Genomic DNA, 19,062 nt, shown 5'->3' on the forward strand with positions numbered 1-19,062 from the left:
GGGCACTTTACCACTACTGACCAGTGCTAAAGTGCATATGCTCTCCCTATGAAAAGTGTATAATCAATCAATCAATCAATCATATCATTTGTAAAGCGCACTACTCACCCGTGAGGGTCTCAAGGCGCTGGAGTGGGGGATGCTGCTACTGCTCGAAAAGCCAGGTCTTGAGGAGTTTTCTGAAGGTCAGCAGGTCTTGGGTCTGCCGTAGGTGCATGGGGAGGTTGTTCCAGGTCTTGGCGGCGAGGTGGGAGAACGATCTGCCGCCTGAGGTCTCTCTTCGGAAGCGGGGGACTGTAGCGAGGCCGGGGTCGGCAGAGTGGAGCTGGCGGGTGGGGGTGTAGAAGCTGAGTCGTCTGTTGAGGTACGTTGGTCCGGTGTTGTGGAGTGCCTTGTGTGCGTGGGTGAGGAGCTTGAAGATTATCCTCTTGTTGACCGGCACTAAGTGCAGGTCTCTCAGGTGGGGTGTGATGTGGCTGCGGTGAGGGATGTCGAGGATCAGGCGTGCAGAGGCGTTCTGGATGCGTTGGAGCCATCTCAGGAGTTTGGCCGAGGCTTCTGCGTAGAGGGTGTTTCCATAGTCCAACCTGCTGCTGACAAGGGCCTGGGTGACTGTTCTTCTCGTTTCAGTGGGGATCCACTTGTAGATCCTACGGAGCATGCGGAGGGTGTTGAAGCAAGAGGAGGAGACGGCATTGACCTGTTTAGTCATGGAGAGGGTGGAGTTGAGAATGACCCCTAGGTTGCGTGCGTGGTCGGTGGGTGTTGGAACGGGTCCCAGTGCGGTCGGCCACCAGGAGTCCTCCCAGGCGGAAGGGTTGGATCCGAGGATGAGGACCTCGGTCTTGTCCGAGTTCCGCTTCAGTCGGCTGTTCCTCATCCATTCAGCAATGGCCTTCATTCCTTCGTGAAGGTTGGTTTTGGCAGTGTGGGGGTCCTTGGTGAGGGAGAGTATCAGCTGGGTGTCATCGGCATAGAAGAGGATGTTGAGGTCGTGCCGATGGGCGACGTGGGCGAGCGGTGCCATGTAGATGTTAAACAGGGTTGGGCTGAGGGATGAGCCCTGGGGTACACCGCAGATGATCTCGGTGGCTTCGGAGCGGAAGGGGGGAAGGCGGACGCTCTGTGTTCTGCCGGAGTGGAAGGAGGTGGTCCAGTCCAGGGCCTTCTCTTGGATCCCAGCGTTGTGGAGGCGTGTTCGTAGTGTGTGGTGAGAGACCGTGTCGAAGGCGGCTGACAGGTCCAGGATGATGAGGGCCGCCATTTCTCCATTGTCCAGCAGGGACTTGATGTCATTGGTGGCGGCGATGAGGGCAGTCTCGGTGCTGTGGTTGCTGCGGAACCCGGACTGGGAAGGGTCCAGGATGTTGTTCTCCTGGACGTAGCGGGTCAGTTGTTCATTGACGGTCTTCTCGATGACCTTTGCTGGGAACGGGAGCAGGGAGATGGGCCGGAAGTTCTTGAGGTCCTTGGGGTCCGCCTTGGGTTTCTTGAGTAAGGCGTTGATCTCGGTATGCTCCCAGCTCTCCGGGAAGGTTGCTCTCTCGAAGGAGGTGTTGATGACTTTCCGGAGATGGGGTGCAATGGATGTGCAGGCTTTGTTAAAGATGTGGTGTGGGCATGGATCTGACGGAGATCCAGAGTAGATGGTGATCATGATCTTGATGGTGTCATCGTCGTTGATGTTGGTCCAGTAGAGCAGGCGGTTGGTGCGGATGGTGGTCATGGGGCCGGAGATCTCAGTGGTTGTCGGGGCGGTCGAGGCATTGAAACTGTCGTGGATGTCTGTGATCTTGCGGTGGAAGAAGGTGGCTAGCGACTCGCACAGGTCTTGCGAGGGTGGGACGTCGTTGGTGTTGGAGCTGGGGTTGGAGAGTTCCTTCACGATGTTGAAGAGCTCTTTTCTGTTGTGCGCGTTGTTGTCTAGGCGGTCCTTGAAGGAGGCCCTTTTGGCGGATCTGATGAGGAGATGGTGTCTGCGGGTGGCATTCTTGTGGGTGGCGTGGCTGTCCGGTGTTCGCTCACGGAGCCAGATCTAATCCAGCTTTCGGCAGGTTTGCTTGGAAGCCCGGAGGGCTTCAGTGAACCAGCTGGCTTTCTTGTTGGTATGATTGTTGGAGGGTTTCTTGATCGGGGTGAGGGTGTTGGCGCAGTCATTGATCCACTGTCTGAGGTTACGGGCAGCTGTGTCGGGGTCGGTATGGTCGGCAGGTGGGCTCTGAGCGAGGGTGGTGGTTAGCTGGTCTTTGGTGACTTTGCTCCAGCAGTGGTGAGGCATCTGTTGGGTGCGGTGGTGCGTGGTGGGTTTCTTGAAGGTGAAGTAGATGCAGCGGTGGTCGGTCCAGTGGAATTCGGTGGTATGTATGAAGGAGACATGGGGGCTTGCAGAGAAGATGGTTTGTGACCGGCGGTGTTGTGACGATTTGTCTGAGTCCGAGGATGGCTAGGTTGTCGATCAGGGTCGTGGAGTTGGTGTCGTCATTGTTCTCGAGTTGGAAGTTCAGGTCCCCGAGGAGGATGCGGTCCATGGAGACGAGGGCGTGTGTGCTGACGAAGTCGGCGATGGAGTCGCTGAACATTGATTGGTTTCCATGATTGGCTTATTTGGTTTACTGTCAGTCCCCAGTAAAGTGCACCAGGAGTGCCAGGGCTTGTAAATACAAATGCTGCTGGTGGGTCTGCAGCACTGGTTGTGCCTCCCACAGAAACGGCCTAGTAAAATGTGTCTAAGGTCTGTCATTGCAGAACCTGCGTGCAGTCTGGTACTGTCATGCTGGCTGGGCAAGTGCCCCCACTTGTCAGCCCCTAACCCTTCCCTTTACTTCATATGAGTCACCCCTAAGGTAGGCCCAAGGGCAGGGTGCATTGTAAGCATAAGGTAGGACAAGCCCTGATGTTTGTGGCATGTCCTAATAGTGACTTGCAGTCATTTTCGTTTTTCACTATTGTAAGGCTACCTGTTCTCATAGGCCAGAATGGGCTGCTGGAATTATTACACTCTATAACCCAAGCAGGTACAGGGAACATGGTAGAAAGTCAAGTTTAGTATGCCTGAACTATATAATAAAATATTTATTTTAGTAAAGTTTATTTTAATATCCTGTGTTTGCAAATGCCACTTTTAGAAAGTTACTTAGTTGCAGTTCAAGTACTTTCGAACTGTCTCCTAGGGCACTAGATGGTTGGCTGTGTTATCCTGCCAATTTTTTAATCCAAATAACTCATTTCTCTTTCATTTGGGATTTCAAAAATATTTTGGAACCCTCCAAACGAGGCACACCACAGCCAAGAAGGACAAAACAAACAAACAATTGAACCAATAACTAACGAGGACAATCTATTAATAAATATTTCGAAACGCCCATTAACCAAAATCCAGCAACAAACCCTTCAAAAAGGAACATCATATGTGCCCACAGCACATACTAACACCCTGGAACTAGAAATAAGCTTGTTTAAACTCACGAGAAAGATCAGATTGAGACATTTTTTTGATAACGTGGTCACTGAGGGAAACCGAAAGGAGGAGGATCAGTTAAAAGGACTAAAGACTACTAGTTCCTACATGGCACCAATCAGCCACAAAACAATAGATTTATTTGAGAAACTCTGCAAACAAGACCTACAAAACATAAATACACAGAAAAGAAGTAAACATGTAAATATGACCAAAAAAGAGTACGGCATCATAAAAAAGATTGGCAATGACAAAGAACTAGTATGTCAAAAAGCAGATAAGAGAGGAGCCCTCGTCATATTAGACCGAACATACTATGAAACACAAATAGAAGATCATCTGAAAGACGAGAATACTTATATGCTCTTGGATTCCAATCCAACAGAGGAGATAAGAAACATCTTACAAACTATACTAGAGAAAGCCACAGAAAACGGAACCATACACATCAAAGTTAAACAGTATTTAACACAAGGTAACCCAACCAGTCCAAGCTTTTACATGGTACCCAAAGTACATAAGAATCTAAAGTCACCACCATGTCGACCCATTGTGTCCTCTAGAAGAAGCATCCATGAGCCTATAGGCACATTTTTGGATAAATATCTACAAACCAGCGTCAAAAGCACAAAATCGTACATCAAAGACACCACGGATTTTTTAAACAAACTATCTACCGTTCGAGTAGAAATCGACTAGAAGATTTTCATGGCAACCATAGACGTGAAGGCGTTGTACACCTCCATTCCTCATAAACAAGGATTGGAAGCAGTGGAAAAGGTATTACTATCCAGTGAATATGATCAAGACATGCAAATATTCCTAATGGAATTAATGGAGTTCACTCTAATGCATAGCTACTTCTCATACAATCACAAATGGTATTTACAAAAGAGTGGGACCTCAATGGGAAACTGTGCCGCTCCGGCCTATGCAAATATCTATATGAGTGTCTTTGAGGAAACCAATGTATATCAAAAAGAAGCCTGGAACACCAACATTGCACTGTATGTTTGTTTCATAAACAACATTTTCGTGGTCTGGAAGTGAACTAAAGAATCACTACATGAACAAATCACTCAATTGAATCAAGTAGACGATAGAATACAATTCACGTGGGAAATACAGGAAGAACCATTTTTTAGATGTAGAGATTACAAAAAAAACACGGGTTTTTCCACGAATATGTTCAGGAAACCGACAGATAGAAACAACATCTTGAGGTACGAGAGCCACCACCCTTCGTCACTTAAGGAACATCTTCCGTTCTCCCAGCTTCACAGGGTCAAACAAGTGGTCTCGGAACCCGATCAACAAATTACACAAACTCAGTCAATGATATCACGATTTAAACAAAGAGGATATCCAGAAAGAACATTACAACAAGCACTCAACAGAGCACAAAAGAAGACCAGAGAAGAACTTCTTAAGATAAAGCCAAAAACAGCAGAAAACCGTATAACTTGCGTTAGTAAATTTTCCAACAAAAGCACACAATTCAAGAGAATTGTCAAAAAACACTGGAAGTTACTACACGCAGAACCGGATTTCAAACAATCGTTTGTCCAAGAACCTTTATTCGCCCATACAAGATCTAAAAACATAGGAGAAATGTTAACAAAATTCAAAGAAACAGCCACAAAGAAGCAATTCACAGGCACGCAACCTTGCTACAACTGCAGCAACTGTAATAATATCATGAGGGCGAAAATCATAACGCACCTCACGAAAGGAAACAATATTGAAAGTGAATGCAACATGTGACACGTCTAACATTTTCTACATGTTAAAATGTCCTTGTGGAAAGGCCTACATAGGCCAAACAGAGAGGAAATTTAAGATTCGATTGAACGAACACAAGAGTAATATAAGGACTAAGATGATGAAATCAACTATAGCGACCCACTTCACAGAAGCCAAACACCAAATAAGCCAATTAAGGGCGTGTATCATAGAAACAGTGGAAAAGAAGGAAGGTACGGACAATAAGAAAACGCTGTTAAAACGAGAAAACTCCTGGATATATCATTTAAATACCATGAAACCGAATAGACTTAATGACAGAGTTGAATTTTTGTGTTACTTATAACATGCGTAGATTGTTCACGATGAACATGTTAGAGATTTGTAATATAGCATGTTTACTGCCCATGGAAGAATGAAGGCTAGAGTATTTCACATAGAGACTCGATAAATATCGCATACATCCATTAGCCAATAGACTACCATCTTCATCAAGGTTAAGCAGGGTCGACCCCGGTCAGACTTTGGAGGGGAGACCCTATCACACTTTTACCATCCCGGCGATAGTTTTTAAACTATTGTCGGTTTAAATTACTGCAACAAAAGCGCAACCATTAAGGAGAGCTTTTTTTCGCGTTACTTAACATTTTTATCATATTCATGCAATAAGACAGACTTGAACTCAACGCCGGTGATATTCGACGATTTTTTTGTTAACTTTATTGTTCACATACAAACATGGAAGCAGGGCACACACCTGCTATTAAGTTACAACGTCAGCACGCACGTAACAACATTGCAGCACAGCGCGCGACCACAGAGAGACGCAAGCAGACCAGCGCGAACCGAGAAAGAAGACAACAGAGTACACGGTGAGACGAACACAACGTAAATCTCATAAGATCCATTTTAGTTTAAACGCGCTAACAGGACACAATAGTACAACTGCTCTGAGCGTTCGTAGATATTAAGTGTGAACAACATTAGTTATATTTGAAAGAGTACACGTCAGACACAACGGGTTGTAGAATCTCCCTAAGTTTAGACAGCCCAGCACCTACACGAGATCATAACCACAGCACGAGTCAAGCATTTAGGACACATAGATACAGGAGAAGCAAGAATAGATTGTAAAGGTTGGGGCAGAGACGCAAACGGGCGGGTGAGGGCACACCTAACAAACATTTGAATATATACTATTTACTTTACAGATTTTCCCGGGATGAAGGCATAGAAATGCCGAAATGCATTGGGAATGAAAGGGAATGATCAAAAAGTAATGAAAATGTTACTAATTGATTGAAATGCATTAAAGACAAAGATTATGAGCCACACAACCAATGTGAAATGAAAAACTGGTGAAAAAAGAAAGAAATAAAATATTTTGGAAAACCCAAATGAAAGAGAAATGAGTTATTTGGATAAAAAATTGGCAGGATAACACAGCCAACCATCTAGTGCCCTAGGAGACAGTTCGAAAGTACTTGAACTGCAACTAAGTAACGTTTTAGCATACACTCCGGAGAGGGGGCTGATTCCTAGGTAAGCACAGCAAATATTGAACAACGTTCATTCAACCAAGCAGTGCACTCGTACTACTAGCAACTTTTAGAAAGTTAGCATTTGCTTGCCTGACCATTTCAGCCCGCCTCTGCTAGGATGTGTATCTGCTGTCTGGTTTCTGTGAGTGACAGGGCTGGGGATTCCAGGAGACAATCTGGGCTGCCAGGTGGTGAATAGAGGGATTACCCCCAGGATAGGTGGGAGGAGTGCCCCTTGACTCTGAATAGGGATGTGCTCTGCCACCACACTGCTGGCTCCACCTCCTGCGGAGCGTCTGATGTCTTTGCCCTGCACCCTGAAAGAAACAGCAAGAGTCTCCAAAATAAAGTGCTCCAAAACTGGGCTGAACCAGACTCGGGCCCCCAGGCCTGTAAAGACAAAAGAAACTGTATAAAAGTAGGAGCCCTGCTCCTAAACATTAGATCCTGCTTTTGAAGAACACTCTGCCTGAGGAGGAGGAACCGGGAAAAGCTGAAGGAAGAAGACTGTCCCTATCCTGGGGGACTGGCCTGCTGTGGTTGCCTTGCTGCCAAAGGAGAGGAAGAAACCCCTTTCTAAAGACTTGCTTTACTTATCTCTAAAGAACGTGTGCTTCAAAACCAATCTCCAAGGGCCTGGAAGAGAGCTGGCCCCCTGAACTGAGCCCCAGGACCATTGGCTATGCTCGTGCCGCAAAGACGCCTTCGCTGTGTGCCTCACAAATCTTGATTTTGGCCCTGAAGTGTCCCCGAGTCTGAGCCATTGCCGCCCGACCCCGTGTGCCCCCGCTAACCACAGCCGTAGTCACACCGTGTCAACCCAGGGCCGACCTGCACCTGCCTCCCCTTTGACCTCTTCCCGGCCTGAGCCGCACCGCACCGCTGACAGCCGCCACGACCTTCGCAAGCACCCAGCAAGGTATGCCACGTACGCTTGAAGTGTACTCAATCGCACTGTGCCTCTACGCCGCGTACGGTTGAAGCGTACTTAATCGCACTGTGCCTCTACGCTGCGTACGCTTGGAGCGTACTCCAGCGCGCTGTGTCTCCGCCTCCAGGGGTCGCGCCGCACAAGAGAAGCTGTCCGGTACCAGACGTACTGGGCCGCTACGTGCCGCACTGCTGCCCCAGCAATTCTGCATGCAAGAGAAGATATGGCTCGTACGCCACCTAAGTAAAATCCAGCCTTGTTGTTGACTCTGCAAGGGTACGGTGCGTACAGCTTAAAGCGTACCACCCCGTACCGTGTGACACCCCCCCGAGGCCGCGCCGCACGTTAAGTGCTGCATTGCCGCCTTTGGGGACCTGGGCTTCTTACAGAGGATCGCCTACGATTCGAACCCTCCGCAGCGCCTCCCAAAGTCCCGCTGGGACGCCCCGCACCACGGAGCCTCCCTACAGCCGGATCTCCCTACAGAAGTTGCCGAGGAACGTCTCCTTTTGCCCGCACTCCCCCCCAAGAAGTCAGGTACTTTCTATGCGCGTCACACCACTGTGTGCCTGCAGTGGACCAAAGGGTCCGCTTTATTGATAACAATTCTTTCGCCTTGTCACCAGCAGAGGGCCATCCCCGGGATTAAGAACTGCGCGAACCTGAGCCCAAAGCTATTTACAAGAAAACTCTTTTTAATATAACAGTATTGTGTGCATCAGAGATAACACGTTATTTATGGTCTTGTAATATGTCTGCATAAGAGTTACCTATATTTATATAAAGCATACATATTTTTATAAATCACAGCCTAGTGTCCATTTGTGGTGGGTCAGTGTTATTACTGTATGTGGTCATAAATGCTTAACTCAACTAACGCCCTGAAGATTAGCCTTGTCTGCTCGCGCCACACTACCTAGAGGGTGAGCAGGGGTTATTTTTAAGGAGTAAGTCCCTTGCCCTGAATAGAGGAGACGGTCCCTGTTTGTCACAAGTGCATACCTGTGCCAACCAGAGACCCCCAAATCTAACAGGCATTTAGGAAATTACCATGTTTGGTGTGCATTTCACCACAAAGTTTACCCTATCTGTCTGCTGGACTTCAGACTCTGTGCACTCTGTCAAAGCTTAGCAGGAGTAATAGTGCCTGTGCTCTCCTCTTAGCATGGTTAAATTGGATTACTCCTGGTGAACATATTTAACTTGCCCATAAGTCCCTGCAATATGGTTTACAAAATACACCCATGGTCTGGAAGTTAAATGCTGTCTGTGGATGTAGCACCTATGTTGCCATTCACTGGGTAGGCCTGTAAAACATGGCTTCTGTTTGGTGTAGCTGAGGAGGAGGGGACTGCTCACTTCACTAACCACACATCTGGATGGACACATGGGCTATTCATAAGGAAGGAAGGGTTCCTCCCTCGTAGATTCTAGGAGTGGGTTGCATTGTGGAATTGCTCGTAGTAAGGCAAACAAGATGTGCTGCAACATTGGGGAAGGTTACTGCATAAAGTTTTTTGCCGTTGGTTAGGGAGTATACAGGAGTCACCCTACCCACTATCTAGTGCCAACCATAATTGTTGCACTACAAATACCCTCCTCAGAACACTTTCTGGATCTGTGGAATATCAGAAGGTGATTGAACCTGCTGTCTGTGACATGGAAGGAGATGTGTATCCAGATCATGGGTGTATTAAGACAGTCATCGTCTTTTACACTTCTTAGTAGGCAGTCTGAGGGTGCCCTTTCTGCAGGTGTGTAGAGAAAGCACCAGAAGATGATGAGGTTAGGTAGGATGGTGAGCAACATCAGGTACTGGCCATGATGACTTTGTAAATGATGCCGCTGGATTGAAAGATGGTGAGGGCTTGATAGGAGGCCAAAGAAAGTCCATCTGGTTGGGGGTGGTGTGATAACATTTCTTTCGACCCTGGCTAAGACATGCTGTAGCCCTCAAGAGGTGCTAAGTGGGGTCTGGGAGTCCAGGGAGTTGGAAATTACTGCTATCCAGATGAAAGAGTATGAGGGCTTGAACAGCAGATCTGAAGTTGCTTTCTGGAATAAACGCTTTTACTTTCTTTAGAAGAGTGATATGGTACCAGGCTTACTTTGTTTTTTGGGAGTGTGTTCCTTGAGGGAGAGTGTGGTGTCCAGGATGAAGCCAATTGACTTGGCATGAAGATAAGTTGGGGTTCATATCCATTATGGTTAATGTAATTGAGCCAGGTTTTTACTGTTTCTTGCTTGTATTGAAAAGTTCTGAGAGTGTTATTGTTATATTCACCCTGTGCTCCGTGTCGCTGCCCAGGTCGCGCGCTGAGCTCGTGCTGCCTGACTCGGTGACATGTCCAGTGTTCGGTCCAACGGCTGTCAGTTGCCCGTTTGGTCCCGATCTTGATGGTTGGGTTTTCCTACGTCTTTGCTCAATAAAAGACCCTAACCTACACGACGTTGGTGTGCCGCCTGTCTTCCTTTTATAACATTTTGGCGACAGCGTTTCTGCCATCAGGAAGAGGGCTTTGTTACTAGGTGCCTTAGGGAAGGAGGGACAAAGGGTATTTAAATACTTGCCGAACCCGCCTCTTGACATTGATGATGTTTACAAAGATGCTCTATTTAGACTATATACTAGGTTTGCTAAGCAGGAGAATGTAGTAATGCGCAGGCACAAATTTTACACTGCCCCGCAAAGGGAAAATGAAACGATAGATGAATTTGTTTCTAGGCTAAGAGAACGGTATAAAGCAGGAATATCGACGGGATAATATCGACTAGCATAAATATCGAGGTAAGAATATCGACTGTAAAAAATATCGTTGTAGTAAATATCGTTGTTGTAAATATCATTTTTGTAGAATGACAAAAATATCGTCAAAATAAAATATCGTTGAATAGAATATCGTTTAGAGAAATATCGTTGAATATAATATCGACAAAATAATTGAATGTGTAATATAAGTGTAGAACAATTTGTTTTATGTTTAAATATTATTAATTAAATGTTTATTTTTATTATTATAGGGATAAAAATGTAATTTTTTTTAATATTAGTAAATATTTTAGGAGCGGGTTATTGGTATTATAGGGGATAAGGGTGGGTAGTAATTTAAAAAAGTAGTGTAAATAATATGTACATAATGGTAAAAAATTAGAAAAATGTAAAATAATTTTTTTTTCAATGGCGAAATTTTAAATTTAATTTAAATTACTGAATTATTGATTGAATTGTTTTTTTAAAGATTTATTAGCGGGTTGTTGGTGATATAGGGGATAAGGGTGGGTAGTATATTAAAATATGTTTAATAAAATTTAAATTAAATTAAAATAAATTATAAATTGAAATACGAAAATGTATTCAATTTATTTGAAATTGAATGTATTATATAATAATTTGGTAATTAAGTGTTATTTTTTTATATAGTGTTTAATAAAAAAATTCTATAAATAATACGAAATTAGAAATTTCAATATTTAAATTTCAAAATTGAAATTTGAAATGTAAAATTTTTATTTTCAAATTTGAAATTTGAAATTTTACATTTATTTTTTAAATTATATTATTATAAGTCAAGTGTGTAATATTTGATGTTTGTGTATTTCTTATAATATATGCTAAGAATGAGTCAAAATACAAACATACAAAGTTTGGGTTACATTTTTAAAAAATGTAAAACTTTTTTAAAATTGTTAAAAAATTTAGATTTTTGAATTTTTAAATTTTGGTTAAAAAATTTGGTATTGTTATGTTCTAAATAAACTTTTGTGTGATTGTAATTTAATAGTCTATTTTGTAGTATAATAGATAAGAGTGGTTATTAATATATATAGTGATGTTTATGTGTTATAATATCACAAATATTATTGTTTCCTGTCCAGCACTTTACTTGACTTATGTAGGATTGGAGTTAAAATTGTGATTTATTTTTGCTTACTGTTAAGTATTTTCTATGTGTTATGTTTTATATTTTATATTTTATAAAAAAATCAATGAATTTTTTTAAAATATATTTTACAATTATTATGATATATAATTTTGCTATCTTTTTTTTAATAATAAACAAATATGATTATTTTGTACATTTTTACATATATATCACAAGTGTCAACATTTATTAAGTACAATGGTAATATAGTTTTGGACACTTTTTTTATTCATACTTTTCAGTTGTTGATGCAAACATTTTCATATTTTTTAATACACTTTTTTCAAATATTTGTTTACATTCTACATTGCAATTTTTATCATATATACATTGTTATATTACATTAATTAGTATATTAAATTTAAAATTTTTAAATTAAAATGTAATATGTTAATTAATTTACATGTAATTGTATTTTTCTACAGTATGTACATAAAATTGTGTTCAGTGTTATACATATAAAAAAAAATTAACAATCAAAAACATATTTTTAATATACTATAATTTTTTAATATATAATTATATTAAAAATATTATTGTATATTTTACATTAATCAAAAAGTTCTTTACAAACAATAATACATTTATTACAATACATGGAAAAAATAATGCTATTCATCTCTATTTTTGTTTAAATTATGGGGATTTAGTCCTATTTTAGTTTTTATTGTGCTGCCATTTTAATTTTTGAACTTCACTTTTTTGTCTATCTACATCGTTGTTTGGGTCAATTCAGAAAACGGAACCTCGCGGTTGGGAGCTGCTTCGTGTTGGTGAATGTAAGTTTATTTTACATTATTTTTAACTACATTTTAAGACATTATAGAGTTAGTTGTATTGTGTAAGTGTTGGTATGTGTTGTACTTCACAGTTTATGTGAAAAATACGTGTTATTCAAGGTCTTTATTGATAACGTACTTTGTAAGATATTTATTATGAAATTAAGGTTTATGTATTGTGTAAATGAATTAATTCAGGTGTTTTCCTATGTTTTATATGTTATGTTTAGGCTTAGTGGCTTTCGTATTTATTGTGGGTGAGTTTTGTTTGTATTTATTTACAGGTGTTCCTTTTGGTGAGCTGAGGGATTTTATCGCGTAATTTTGGTTAAATACAGTGTTATGTTGTACTTTTATTTACTTCTTGTGTGTTGCTTTAAGGCTCGTGTTAGAACGAGCTATCTTGTAGAATGTATTGTATGAATAGATTCGTATTCCATGTGGGGACAGTTGTAGCCTGCCTGAGCGACTGAACAGCTGTGCTGCCTGACTCCACCTGTTTACTCTGTACTTGGAATAAACTCCTTTGGAAAGGAAACCTGCCTTCTTTGATACTTTACAATTGGCGACGATTGGATGGGATTTGGCACCTTAAAGCCTACAACCTCGTGGAAATTTTTTTTTTCACCATCAAAAAAAAAAAAAAGGGGAAGCATAATCTATTGTTTCTCCCTTCATCCGAATCATCGAAGTGTCGGGACATCCAAGGAACTGTAAGTTTGTTTATCGTTTGTTGTGGCTGGGACTTACTTGGCTTGGAACTTCCATTGGTTGCGCATGCCGGCATCTTTCAATCGGGAGCCGAATTCTTAACAGTCTCCTGACGCGCGACCACTGCTTGCCATACGTCACTCACACATTCTCCTTGACCGCGTGATGACATAATCGCGCCAGATCACGCTGCGTGACCCTACGTGGCGGCCATCTTGAATTGGTCGGGGAATTTTTAGCGTTTCCTCCACCGAGACGCAAGGAAAATTTACCACAATAACAAAACGAAAACGAACTTTGAAGAAGCGATGCTGAGCTTTTGACGAGTAATTGTGGACAAATTACTTCATTTGATGAGGGTAAAAGTAAACAGGTGAGATTGTCAGGGCACTCGTTTTATATTAATAACAAAATATATTTATTGCAAAATAGGGTATTTTTGATTAAACCCTTTCACATACTCTATAAGTACTATATATATAAGTACTATATTTATGGATTCTGGGGATCAAACCCAAAGTGAAAGTGAAGAGGTAATGGCTCAACAAAGTTTTGTTATTAGCCCCCCACAACCTTTTTGGGCTACTGGTTCACAACCAGACATGAAGTGGGTGGAATGGAAGGAGTATTTTAATAATTACATCTGTGCAATTGATGAAAATACTAAAATGAAACCAGAACAAAAGAAAAGAATACTTTTACATTCTCTGGGTCCTAAAGGATTAAAGACATATTCACGTATGCAGAAGTTAGCTGATGCTGATTCAAGTGAATTTGACAATGCCATAGCAGATATGGACAGGTATTTTGCGCCTAAAGTATGCATAGGTGTAGTAAGACACAAATTTTTCCAAAGAAAACAGAAGAAGGATGAATTAGTGGATGAATGGGTTGATGACCTTAAAAAACTTGCAATTGACTGTAAGTTCAGAGACTTACATGATGAACTTATTCGAGATCAGCTGGTTATGCACAATGAAAATTCTCCAATTCAAGACCGCCTATGGGTGAATGGCGACGCACCTCTTGATGATGTACTTGCAATAATGAGGAAATCGGAAATGTCAGGGAGATGTGCCACAATTGTTAAAGATACCACTAAAGATTTGGACAAGGCATCATCTGCTGTTTTCAAAATCCAAGGAACACCTAAATATCAGAATAAGCAAATTCCGAATAGAAATTTTGGTCAATCCTTCAAGGGTCAAGGGATGGACAATAAGATGGAGGATAAAAGGTGTTACCGGTGTGGCAGCAAAGAACATATGGCTTACTACAAATCGTGCCCTGCCCTACGGAAAAAGTGTAGTATTTGTGGTCTTATTGGCCATTTTAGCAAAATGTGCCGTAGGCGCACTAATGTCAAATGCATTTGGAATGAGGACGAGTGCGTGAACGAGAGTAGTGAGGATGAGGAGAGTTGTGTAAAAAATGTAAGAGGAAATTACATGTTAAACATTACTGAGGAAGGTAACTACATGTTGAACATTACTGATGAAGCTATGGAGGGCAAACCTATATGTGAAGTCTCTTTTGGTGGTATAAAAGTTAAAGTGTATGCAGATTCAGGGTCTCCATATACAATTATCAACGAAGAGATATGGAAAAAGAACTTCACACAGAAAATAGGGAATAAGTTAAATGCCTCAGATGTTAACCCGGTGAGTTATACAGGAGGTAAGATTGACCTTTTGGGTTTTAGATGGCTCACTTTCATTTTTAAAGGTAGGGTGACAAGGGGCAAGTTATACATATCTAAAAAAGGACCTTCTGTCCTGGGGTGGTATGACCAAAAGAATCTCCATATCATTTTTCACACTATTCAGTTCAAGCGCTGCGAGGCCTTAGGGTATGTGCGCGCTATATAAATATAATTTTTCATTTCATTTCATTTCATTTCATTTTAGATCCTAATAGCAAAGAAAAGGTACTAGTGGTAGATGAGAGTAGCAAATTGGAGGATATAGTGAAGAGAAAATTCTCCAGTGTGGTGAGTGGACAGTTAGGCAAACTTAAGGGTTTTGAGCATAGAATCGTGCTCAAAGGGAATGCACAACCCAAAGTGCATAAGGTTAGACCTATTCCCTTATTAATAAGAGACGAAGTAAAGAAAGAAATTCAGGGCCTATTAGCCAAAGGTGTTATCGAGGAAGTGAACTCATCGGAGTGGATTAGTCCAGTAGTAGTAGCAAGAAAATCTAATGGTAAAATCCGTTTGTGTATTGATTTACGCCACCTTAATCAGAATATTGTGATTGAACGTTTTCCCTTGCCGAAAATTAACGAGATGGTTTCCTCCTTGAGGGGAGCGACCTGGTTTTCCACAGTAGACCTTTCCGCTGCCTACCACCAAGTAGTTTTGGAACCTGAGTCTAGGCATCTAACAGCCTTCATTACACCATTTGGCTGTTTTCAATTTATTAGGATGCCATTCGGCCTTGCATCGGCTGCTGCAGTGTTCCAACGCTTAATGCACAAGTTATTTGGTGATATGGTTGGCATTTGTTTCTTTCAGGACGATGTTCTGATTGCAGGCAATGACAAGGAAGATCATGACAAGAAACTGTGGAAAGTTTTTAACACACTTACTTCAGCTGGGTTGACAGTTGAGCTGTCTAAATGCAAGTTTGGCGAAAGGAGTGTTTCATATCTGGGCCATATAATTAGTGAGGAGGGTGTCAGACCAAAAACTTCACTGATAGAAAGTATTGTTAACTCACCTGCACCTGATTCTAAAGAAGAGATTAAATCCTTTTTGGGTATGGCTGAGTATTGCGCCAAGTTCATTAAGAACTTCGCTTCTAAAGTATATAACATCAGGTCCTTGCTGAAGAAAAATGTGAAATTTGAATGGTCTAGAGAATGTGAGAAAGAGTTTACTGAAATCAAATGGGAGTTGCAGAAAGTGAATGCCTTGTCTAGTTTTGACCCTAATTTGGACTGTTGCCTGACTACTGATGCAAGCGATAAAGGGTTGGGCGCAGTTTTGTCACAAGTGGATGACAAAGGTAAAGACAGAATCATCTTATTTGCATCCAGGGCCTTGTCACCAGCTGAAAGCAGATACCCTATAATTGAGAGGGAAGCTTTGGCTTGCGCCTGGGCTTTGGAACACTTTCGTGCATTTGTTTGGGGGAAAATGGTTCACATCAGGACGGATCATAAACCGTTAGTACACATTTTATCCACTGATGGCACTGCTACTGCTTCTGCTAGGTTGGCGAGAATTTCTATGCGCATGAAAGAATACATTTACAATATCACATTCGTACCGGGGAAAGACAATGTTGTTGCTGACTGTCTGTCAAGACTTCCTTCCCCTCTGGAAGAATGCGTTGACGATCCCTGGGGGAACATTAGTGTGGCGTTTATACATGATTCTGGGTTCCCAGCAATTAGCAGGGAGGATTGGATAAGAGAACATAATGCAGATAAGGTATTAATAGAAGTCTCAAAATTCATTTGTCAAGGTTGGCCAAAAGAAAAGTTGTTATCTGGCTCTGTGAAATTGTTCTGGGAGATACGATCTGAGTTATCTATGGAGAAGGAAGTTTTATTGAGAGGAGATAGAATTGTCCCACCTTCTGGGTTGAGAAGAAATATCCTACAGTTATGTCACGAAGGACATTTCGGTATAGTAAGGACTAAGTTGGCGGTAAAAAGTTTGTTTTGGTGGCCCAAGATTGACAGTGAGATAGAAAATTTTGTCAGAAGTTGCCCTGTTTGCAGTTCTGCAGACAAATCTTTGAGGACTTTGAGACCAGCTATGAGTGATGGACTCATTCCTAGCATGCCTTGGGAAACCATTGCTGTAGACATATTTGGTCCGGTAGGAGACCCGAAGGAATATGGGTTAGTTGCTATTGATTTGTTTACCAAGTGGCCTGTGGTTAAGTTCGTGGACAAGGTAGATACTCTAGCCGTGTTGAAATTTTTAGATAAGATTTTTGTAACGGAAGGTTTACCGGTTAATATCTTGACAGACAATGGTGTACAATTCATGTCTAGAATTGCGAAAGATTATTTTGTGAAATGTGGTATTACACACAAAACGACCTCATTGTATAATCCCAGCGGGAATGGAACTGTTGAACGCTTCAACAGGGTAATTAAAGGTATTTTACAAGCTGCAAATTACAAGGGACTAGATTGGAAAGTAGAAATACAGAAAGCTGTCTGGTCTTACAAAGTGACTTTGAATAATTGCACAGGAGTTTCTCCCTTTGTAATGATGAGAGGCAGGTTACCCAGGTGTAAGGTTAATCCTAGCTGGTTATTTAAAGACAGTGTACAACAGTGGTCACCGGTTGAAGTCAAAAGGAATTTAGAATTGGTACATGACAAGAGTAAGACTTACTATGATCAGCGCCATAGTGTGAAAGATGTCATTGTAAAGACTGGAGATTGGGTCAGGATTAAAAAACCTTACAAGGTTTTGAAAGGGGAGAATAAATTTGATTCGCCTAAACAGGTTCTCGAAATTCTTAGGAATTCAGTCAGGTTAAGTGACGGCAAAGTATGGAATTTGAAAGATGTAGCTTTAGATATTGTTCAAAATCATGGGGAGAGTGAGGTAGTGAAGGACAAACATACTGACTTTGATTGGGTGGAAGATTATTTTCAAGGCAGCGAATTGCAGTCCCATCTTTCACCTAGTGTTTCCCTTCCTCAATTAAGAGAGGGGGAGGTGGTAACTGGTTCTCCAGTTTCTCCTGGATGTCAAGTCAATGAATCTTTGCATGAACCTTGTAATGCTGAACAAGGACCTAGCTCTATTGACACCAGTTGTGTGTATGAAAATAGTGTTAATAGTGATGTAGTTGAAACACCTACATTACCTGCTGTTAAAGTTTCCAATAGGACGCGTATATTGCCATATTGGTTAAAGGACTACGTTAAGTAATTTATTAAGAATTAATTCAATTTTCTTTTCCTTTATTTTGTTGTTTTCCTTCTTTGGAACTCTTTGATTATTATTGTATGGGGGGGGGATGTGTTATGTTGTACTTTTATTTACTTCTTGTGTGTTGCTTTAAGGCTCGTGTTAGAACGAGCTATCTTGTAGAATGTATTGTATGAATAGATTCGTATTCCATGTGGGGACAGTTGTAGCCTGCCTGAGCGACTGAACAGCTGTGCTGCCTGACTCCACCTGTTTACTCTGTACTTGGAATAAACTCCTTTGGAAAGGAAACCTGCCTTCTTTGATACTTTACATACAGCTAAATGTTTAACTACATTTCTTGATTTATCGGGGTTTTGGAGCGTTTTTATCGTCATTATTTTTCTCGTTTTTTATGGTTCCGTTCTCGAGAGGATTGCTACGTGGGACCCTTATAAAACAGTTGTTTTTTTCCATTTTGTGGGGATTTTTTTAAACCATGTGGATTTATTTATGTTCTATTCGTCTTGAAATCATCTTTTTGGAACACATTCTACAGCTGCACAACACTTAAGTTATTATTATATTTTAGATTGGGGTGGATTGAGCTATATTGTGCAATTTTGTTTAATGTCGTTTTATTATGTCTTGTAATAATAGATTACATTTATTTTTACATGACATAATGTAACTACATTAAATAAAAAGGTTTGTTTTATTTATTGTTTGAAATGTTTTTATGTGTTGCTTGTTAAAGGATAGATTTTGCTATTAGTTCTAAGTATTCAATACCTTCAATACTTGGGTACATTCTGACTTTTTGCTGTAGGTATTCGTACATATTTAATGTTTGTTTACTTAGTTTAGGGCCGATTTTAGATAGAGATTGCTCTATTCTTAGTTCTTGGTAGCTTTGCTCTTTTTTGATGCTTTGGATTAGTTTATGAAGTGTGGGTTGTGTTCTTCCTATTGTGGCTTGGAAGGCATTATGCCATCCTTCGACCGCGTTGTTGGTTTTGGCTTTCTGTGCCATAGTACTAGCATACACATTCCACCATGGAATTTGGAATTTAGGTTGTCTGCGGTGGCCCGAAC

This window comes from Lissotriton helveticus, chromosome 4_1, assembly GCF_964261635.1.
Source record: "Lissotriton helveticus chromosome 4_1, aLisHel1.1, whole genome shotgun sequence".
In the NCBI taxonomy this organism is placed as follows: Eukaryota; Metazoa; Chordata; class Amphibia; order Caudata; family Salamandridae; genus Lissotriton; species Lissotriton helveticus.